Source organism: Sciurus vulgaris, assembly GCF_902686455.1.
Source record: "Sciurus vulgaris genome assembly, chromosome: 10".
In the NCBI taxonomy this organism is placed as follows: domain Eukaryota; kingdom Metazoa; phylum Chordata; class Mammalia; order Rodentia; family Sciuridae; genus Sciurus; species Sciurus vulgaris.
In genome coordinates this window covers 112,011,508-112,020,991 of record NC_136470.1, presented here as the reverse complement: position 1 = coordinate 112,020,991, position 9,484 = coordinate 112,011,508, and positions in this window count along the sequence as shown.

Here is a 9,484-nt window from a genome sequence, read left to right as displayed (position 1 = left end):
GTTTGATACATTTGTAATACAATTAGTCATGTCATTCTGAATTCTTTTCCTGGAATCACCTGACCTTTTAATTTTTTTTTTGAGACAGAGTCTCATACATTCAGTATGATCTCACCTCTGTGTATTATGTGTAAGTAAATTCCAGATATATTTCATATATTGCAAATAAGTATATGAAAAAATGCTCATCATTTGTCATAAGAGTGCAAATTAAAACAGCATCAGATAACAACTACACCTATTAGACTCATTAAAATTAAAAGAAAACTGATAAAACCAAATGCTGGTAAGAACATAGCAACAGGAACTGTCTTTCATTGCAATGGGAATTCAAGGTGGCATAGCCACTTTGGAAGACAGTTTGGCAGTCTCTTTCAAAGCTAAACATAGTCTTACCATAAGACCCAGAAATCATGTTCTAGATATTTACCCAACTGATTTAAAAAATATGTTCATAGAAAAACCTACCCATGAATGTTCATTGCAGCTTTATTCATAATCACCCAAAGCTGGAAGTAACCAATGTCTTTAGTTGAATGGATAAACATAAATGGATAAACTGTGGAATTTATTTAGAAGAATTCCTTGAAAGGACCCATTTAAAAAGACTGTTATTGTTGATGTTAGCAGAAGGGAGGAGGAGGATATTAGGTATGGGAAAAGAGAGCCCTTATCTTTCATGAGGTTATAGATGGCAGTAAAGGACTAGCATTTTTCAATTTTGGCAATCTAGAAGACTTTGGTGTTATGAAATAAAAAGTTAACATTCACAATAATGCACTCCTTAGCAATTATATACTTGGGAATAAGCTGAAACTTGTAAGAATTAAGTGCAGATTTAGCGGTTTGAGGAATAAAATCTTCCAGCAGTCTCTGGTTCTTGACTCTAATCCAATTCAGTGATGGTAACATCACCAATGTCCTATACTTTTCCCCATGGTACTATAATTTGAGAATTTCCAGTATAAGCAAGGATAAGAGAAATGCTTTTTTATTTTTTAAAAAAATTTAAGATGGTGTTATGGCTGATCTTCTTAGTTCTTTTAATATTACAAAATGCTTAATGATGAGAGACTAACTTGGGCAATAGGTCAGGTAATATCTTCACCTGGTCTGGCATTCCCCTCTAATTAAATCATGAAAGTTTAGCAGCATATCTGTGGGTGTGACATAAGAAACCTTATTTAATTTTGCCCTGAGTAAATGAATGAATTATCAAGAAAGAAAAGAGACTGGTCATGTCACTTGATTTTATAACAATTGTTTTACATTTTTCTTTTCCTAAGAAATGAGGTTATAAATAACCAAATTTCCTTAGAAAACAAAATCCCACAAACATTATTTAGTTATCTTTACCACACTGTCATGTTTCTTCAACATGGCACAACGTAGAAATGTAATTTTACTCACGTGTGAAAGGAAGTTTAAAATAGTCAAGTGCATAGACTCAGGAACCAGATGTCTTGGGTTCAAATCCTAACTCCTATTTAATAGCCGTTTCCCTCAGGAAAGTGCTTCCCTTCTCTGTGACTCAATCATGTTCGGAACGTGGAAGTTCCATTGTTTAAAATTGAGGGGTCCAATTATTGTGAGATTAATAAAACAGCTCTATTTTTCAGATGGTCTGACAAAAAAGGAAGACCAGAGGGGCTGGAGCAGTTAAAAAGGAAGATGTAGCATTGCTACCCAGAGATCAGAAGCTGCACATCCTTTGAATCAACTTAACTACTGTGCTATTAACAGCACTGTTAGAATCAGGCCTGGACTTGCTGAGGAGTTGTCATTTAGTCAAAGGGTGCTGCCTCTGTCCCAGATGCTCCATTCCCATAGTAACAGGAGTATCTGCCACCAACTCACACACTGGGAGCTAGGAACCTTTCTTTTTTAGCCTTCTCAATTCCTTTAACACCTAACAGGAAGCTACCTGCCAAAAGAACCTGAAAATGTAGTTTGATTTCTTCCAGTTCCAGCGGTTCAGAATAGAGTATAGGAGGGTAGGTAGGCTGAAAAGCCACAGATAAATAGCCTGTGCAAAGACTTCATACACATGCATATACCTTTTTTTTTTTTTTTAAATATTTTGTAGCTATCTCTAGGAAGAAGAACTTAGACTGGTACAGCAGTGGGGAGGGTGGGAGATGTAGTTTTTACTCCTTGTCTTTTGGGGTTTGTTTTTAAGGTCTTTAGATCACAGAATTGTACTCATTTCATGGCACACTGATTTTAGTCCATGTAAGTTATCATGCCCATTTCTTTCCCCTATTGTCACCCATGCCATGAATGTCTTTCTCCCATATTCTATCTACATTGAAATTCTTAAAAGAAATATAATGTTGTTCATGGGTTGAATTTAAATGCTGTTATGCTAAAACTTTTATTTCTTTCACTGAACATTAGTGTTTACGATGAATCCATGATTCTATTTATAAATTCGGGTATTTTTCACTGCCTGGTATTCTGCTGTATGCATATAACCACATTTTCTCTATTTTTCTATTGTCAGATATCTAAGTTGCCTGTACCTATCTTGCACATAATCTACAATGAACAGTCTCAGCCCTGTTTGTGGATCTGTCCAGTCTTCGGAATGTATACACTCAGTATGCTAGCCGGCCTCTAAAACTGTTCTCATGGTTCCCACTTCCTCATATCATGCTCTTGTTTAATCTTTCTTTTGTTGTAGGCTGGATGTAGTGATTCTCTTCTAACAGATTGAATATGCAAACATGATGATACGTCACTTACAAAATTAGTTTATAGGAACATTATGACTTCTGTCTTGCTTGCTATTTCTCATTCTCTTTTTTGAGAGGCCTTGCTCTGGTGGAAACAAGCTGCCCTGTTGTGAACTGCCGTATGAAGGGGTTCATGTGGCAAGTAACTGATGTCTGTAACCTGTAGCCATCAAGTCCCTAAGACCTGCCAGCAGCAAGTAAGCAAGCTTGGAGATGATCTTCTGAGGCCTGTGAAAAGGCTTATTGACCCTTGAAATGACTACAGCCCCAGTAAACCCTTAATTGCAGTCTTGTGGTCCTTGATTGCAGTCTTCTGATACACAGACACTCAGGTAAGCCACATCTGGATGCCTGACCCACAGAAACTTTGCAATAATGTTTTTATCCACTAAATCCTGGGGTACTCTGATACATAGAAATAAATAATACACTGATGAATGTGATAGCTGTTAGTAAGATATGTGTATATTGAACTAGGGACTACCAGATACCTTTCCTATCATCAGTATGTGGGGATTTTCCATTTCCTTACTCTTTCACTAATGCCAAAGCTTTTCCCCCCTAATTTTTGCCAACTTGGTATGTGTAAAGTGAGGTATAAAGCATACTTTATGTTTATTTGGTTATATGCTGAGTGTCCTTTCATATCTCTTGCTAGTTATTTGGAATTTCCTTTCTGATCAGTGTTTATGATTTGATCTTTCTTTGATTTTCCTGTCTTTCTTGTTAATTTGAAGAAATTTCTTACATAAATAGCCCTTGTTGGGTTAAGATATTGAAAATATTCCATTGATAAATCTGTATATTATGTATTCTGTTGAACAGAAATATTTCATTGTGGTGGTTTTAACCATAAATTCTTCTTCCTTGAGGTTTGTGCTTCTCTAAGTCTTGTTAGGCAGGACCACTGACACCCACAATTGAGATTTTTCAAATAAGTAAAGTTCTTTGCATTAAAAACTGTTGAATGAATTGAGATGTATTTAGAAATATGGAAAAACCAATTATCTGTTATTTCCCATATCACTTGAATGTTTTTGCAATACCACTGTCAAGTACATCTTTTTCAAATAATGTGGTAGCTTAACACATTCACAAGTCTAGATAAAATGAGGTGTGGAAGCAGAAGAATCTAATAAAAGTGAATTGATACTTCACTTCTCAAAATTCCAGAAATGGTAATAATAACAAAGCATGTTGCAAAATAATAAAAAATGTGTTTTTCTACCTTTTCTTCCCCTTGTGAAGAGGAAAAGCCCCAAGTTCTTTTAAGAATTTTAATTAAAGTGGCCACCAGATGGCACCAATGCCTGAAAAGTGCTTATGAAAATCAGATTCATTTTCACATTTATCTTAAAATCTGGTAAAGTATAAATGTATTGACAATGTAATTAAGGAGATAATACTGCCCTCCCACTGTAAATTAACCTTTAAGAAATTCCTTATGAGGTTCCAGACTGGGTGAAGTGTCTTCCTTTGTGGTTCTGTAGTGAATAGTACTTACTGATTACTCTGTAATTATTTACTCATGATTATTTCTTTCATTTGAAGTGGAGATCAGGACATTTTCGGTTGTATTAAGCCCTGAATAGTGTGGCCTTTATGTATTTTTTTTCTAGTGATCAGTGGGTTATGACTTAAAGTCAGATTTGGGAGAAGTAATGTCTACAATGTAAACTTTCCAATTTAAACATGCCTTTCAATGTTTATAACACCTATAGATTTGGGGAAATAGTGGAAACAAACATTTTAGTGCTTTATTTCATATATTGAATTGATAATGGAAAAAATAGCCAAACTGTCTATCTCATTTACTGAATTGAACTACAAATCCCATTCCTTTTTGGGAAAGGTTCACAGAGACACTTAGGGCTCTTAAAAGGTTCATTTATTTATGAATAAATATGTCCAAGGACCATAAAACTGACTTCAGAACAACCACCTGAACTACAAATATGAGATTTTTTAAAAAACATGTATCCTAAATGGCACTAATGAGTCTCAGGCTCTGACTGTGATATTTGATTGTCCTCAAAAGGTTTCCATCAGCTCCCCCTCTCTCATCTTCTTAGAAGTGACATCTTCCCTGTGTTATTGGTAATAACCAGAAATTGAGAGGCATTGAGAGGCACAGCCCAGTGTTAGGCTTTCCCTCCTTGGAAAACATATCTCCAGAACCTACTGTTCACTTGTAACTGTAACTTGGCATGATTTTACTATTGAATATACATTTTTTTTTTTTTTCCCAGTACTGGGGATAGAACCCAGAGGTCCTCTACCACTGAGCTACATGTTCCCAGGCCTATTTATTTATTTATTTTAATTTTTAAGTTTTTTTTTTGGGTATCAGGGATTGAACCCGGGGTGCTTAACCACTGAACCACATCCCCAGCCCTTTTTATATTTTATTTAGAGACAAGGTCTCACAAAGTTATGCAGGGCTTTGTTAAGGTCTCGAGGCTGACTTTGAACTCAAAATCCTCCTGCCTCAGCCTCTCTAGTCTCTGGGATTATAGGCATATTCCACTGTGCCAGGTCCCTTTTCATTTTTAAAAATTTTGAGACCAGGTCTCACTAAATTTCTCAGGCCCAGGTTGGCTTCAAATTTATGAGCTTCCTGCCTCCTCCTTCCAAGTTGCTAGGAATGTAGGCATGCACCACCACACCTGGATTAAATACACTTTTAAAAATAATCAATACCCACATTTCCCTAAATGTGATAAGTGAAGCCATAGCCCTTCAAGAAAGTACTTGGAGAAAAAAAGTGTTCTGTCCTTGTTTTTTCTTCTCAGCTCACATTATCATATTAAAGACTCTCTGAAGCCCTGCAGTGGTGGTTTCCAATGGAGTGGTACTACTCCCCAGGGGATGTTTTGTAAATTGGTAGGAGTGTTTTTGTTATCACGTTGATTGGCCCTGGAACTGTGGGTAGACACTACAGTCCCATGAAATGAAGAGTCATCCTTCCTCACCCTCTGGGACTTTTGCTTGTCATGACAGTCTTATGGCTGTAAATAATTAAGACTCTTACCTAACTCTGTTTACATATAAACACAAAGTAGTTGAAATTTTATAACAGATACGGAATGATTTAGGAATACAATGATCATGTAAACCAAGAAAAGACTGTATTTTGTTTTGCTTTGGACTTTACCAAGAATTATTCACTATTTTAAAAGGGTACAGCACCAGCAATTTTCACTGGTTGTGCTGGAGTTACTGACAGAGCACAACCAGGTGGCCTGTGTTTGCAGCTGTCAAATTGGTTATGATTCTTCATATAGAAAGAAATATCTGACCACTCTTCTCTTTTGGTTTAGTTACACCCAAACATTTACATATTAAGCTACATGTTATATTGTTGTGGGCTTTTCTGGAATTATATTTATAAAGGACAGACTTACAAATTTTGTTTCAGGAAGATGAAGGAGATGTTACAAAGATACATGTTTACTGAAAGGATACTTTGGGTCACTTAGGTCTGGGAACTACTATCCTAAGTAAAGAAATACGAAGAATTTTCTTATTCCAGCTAAATTTGAAAATAGAATATTTTTGTTTGATGCCTGTTGCCAAGTTTCCTTAAGTGATTTGCTGAGGTTTTCATTTGTCCTTCAGATTTTAGTGTAAATTTGTTACTCATCCATCATAAGGGCCTATATGTATTTTCAAACTTTTACTAATTAAGAGAGACCAGAGCTGGAACTCAGACAAGGCAAAGCCTCAAGAGGAGTCCAGAGTGGAGAAGGGTGGCCCATATTGTATCTGGAGGCCATGGTGAACATGTGGGTGAACAGAAGAGGTGCAGTGAGACCAGCCTGCAGATGCTGGAGACCATGATAATGGAGATAAGATCATACCTCTTGTATGCTTGTATGAGAGGATTTCAAGGAAAATACAAGACTTAGTAAAAGTATAGCGACGTTTATTAGAAGGAGAAGAAGGGGGGAAAACACTGTCAAAGAAGGGAGAAATGACTTACTTTTTTGTGAGTTCAATTTTATTGGGATAAGAGGGAAGGTTTCTGGAGGATCCCACCTAAGCATGTCCTCTGAACTTTTGACTATAGGATTGTATCAGAGTTTTAAGTCCCTACTGTGCATGTTTCTACCTAAAAGCAACACTCATTTTGGTTTCTGTAAAGGTCACAAAAGCCCTCTTTCATCTGGGTCCTGCATGGATCAGGGTAACTTGTGAGTTTTTTTTTTTGTTGTTGTTGTTTTGTTATTTTAATCAGGAGAGGAGTTTTTGGACATGTACTGTGCAATGTTGAGAGGGAAGAATAATCCTGGAAATAAGAAGTTTTCGTTAAGGATTCTAATATTCTATTATCTTTTTAAACCAAAGCTTAGTCAGAATGCCTATGTGAACTGCTTCAAAGAAAGACTACTGAAAGCAGGTGGGTTCAGAATTAACCCTTTAACTCCATGTTCCCACCACTCATGACTTCTAGTGTGCAAACAGAGGGATGCTGCTTGCTCAGGTGTGGGCCCTGGGCACTCTCCATACAAACAGATTAAGGACTTCATTTGTATCTTTCCTGATTCTTTAAAGGAATATCTGGAATTTTTAAAAGTTTCTGTTGTGATGAATTGTTCCTCAGTTGCGATGAATTGTTCCTGTGGTCATCCATATTGTGATTTTGGACACTTAGAAGTCTGATAGAAAGATAGTTTGCTTTATATTCCTCTTACCACATGCAAAAGATACATGCATCATAAAGAAAAAAGAATGATTTGTTTTAAATCTTACATAAAACATTTCCATAAAGGATATAGTAGGCATTAAGAGGTTAAATGTTTTGTCCACTACAGGAATTCATCACCAAAGAAACTCAGAGAGAAGCACTTGACAGATTATGTATGGAGATGACTAAATAAAGTCAGTGTAAAAATTAGTAAAATTTTTCCTGTTGACAACACTTGACCAGGATTAGGAAATGACAAGGTTGGGAATCAGCTTTCTTGGACTTGGTTCCTACTTTGCTTTGAAACCTGGGAATGCAGTTAACCTCTCTGTTGATGTCTTGCATACCTCACTGGATTTAATGAACATCATATACAATGACAAATGGGGAAGTATCTTAAAGATGGAAGTTTGTGTATCATCTGTGTCACAGTCTTCTCCCATGCCAGAAACCACAGGTAAATCTGTGCTCAGGTCACAGTTGAATAAAAGTAACAAGGTCCATAGAAAGTTCAGAGGAATGAAGCTTTAGCCTTCTGAATACCTAATTTAAGAATCCTTGGACTAGGGTGTAGCTCAATGATAGAGCACTTGCCTAGCATGTACTGGGCCTGGGTTTTATTCCTGGTATGGGGGGAAAATACTCATTTATCATGGAAATATCCTTGGTTCTCATACTTGAGCATGGGAAAGTGCAAAACTCCTCAAACCCTATTGTTTGGCAAAGGAGTGGTATACAAAAACAGGTGTTGTAGCTGCAAGGGGGCATTTCATCACTTTTGGAATGACACAGGTGAATTGGCGTTGGGACTGGATGAGTTTCCCAGTCCCAAGGCTTGACTCACCCTGTCTGCCTGCAACTCCCTATCTGTGGCATGTTTTCTGTTCTGTTAGATTGCCTCTCACTGGTTGAAGAGATGACTTCTCACTTCTGAGACGTGGGTAGACTTGCACCTTAGCTTACTAAATGGAAGCTCTGCCTATTCTGGGGTCTTTTCCCACAACATGCACCTTCGAGTTGAATGCATTTCACACTGATGCTTGAAGTAAGCATGAAGGCATGAAGTAAGTCAAGAGCCAATAACTGGCTTTCTTGTCTTTGTTTTGCTACAGGAGAGCTGGAAAATAAAACCTTTGTTTTATTTGGATTGTCTGCATTAAAAATTGAAAGTACCTTATTAGTATGTACAATTACTATGTTTTTAATCTATCTGTTTAAAATTATTTTAAAAAGAGGTGACAGGATGATTTGATTCCTGAAATGCTTTATGCTGCATTTTGACTATTCCTTCTAACTGTGCCCCTACAGCAGTGACTGTTAATCACTAATTCTAAACACACATGAAGAGGATCAAATAATACCTGTCACCAGTAATCTCAATGGAATTGCCTTTGTCACCACTTAAGACTTTCAGTCTTTTCTGAATTGTTACCATAGGGTTGAAATGTCCAGGAAATTTATTGGTTCATATTTTGAATTACTGACTTACACTTACAAGGTATTCTGAGGACACCCTATAGTTGGCTGTAAAGTGGTGAGTTTGTTGATTGTATTCATTTGACATGTTTACTAGGTGTCTACTTTGTCATGATCTATTTTAGCTGTTGGAGACAGAGCAGTGAATAAAACAGAAGATTTCTCTAATTTAACCAAGGAAAATAGTTAAAAATGAAACAGAGCAACTGGTTATTTGAGCATCAGAAGTATGATGCAAAAAATTAAGTCAAGGCAGAGAATGTAGGCTGCTACTTTGGGAAGGCAAGTAGGAAAACATCTTAATTACACATATTGTGTATGGGAAGAACACACTGAGAGAGTGGCATGAGAGTAAAGGTTTGATGGAAGGGAAGGAGTGAGCGTTATATATCATGAAGAACGTAATGCAGAGGGAGCAATAGATACAGAGGCCCTGAGGAAGGAGGTGCCTAGTGTGTTGAAAACATGTAGTGCAGCACTTCCTACATGACCGATACTGCCATAAAACCTTTACCTCCATTAGCTCATTTATTCCTCCATGCATTCTTCATTCCCCATTCATAGATGAGGAAATTAAGGGCCAGAC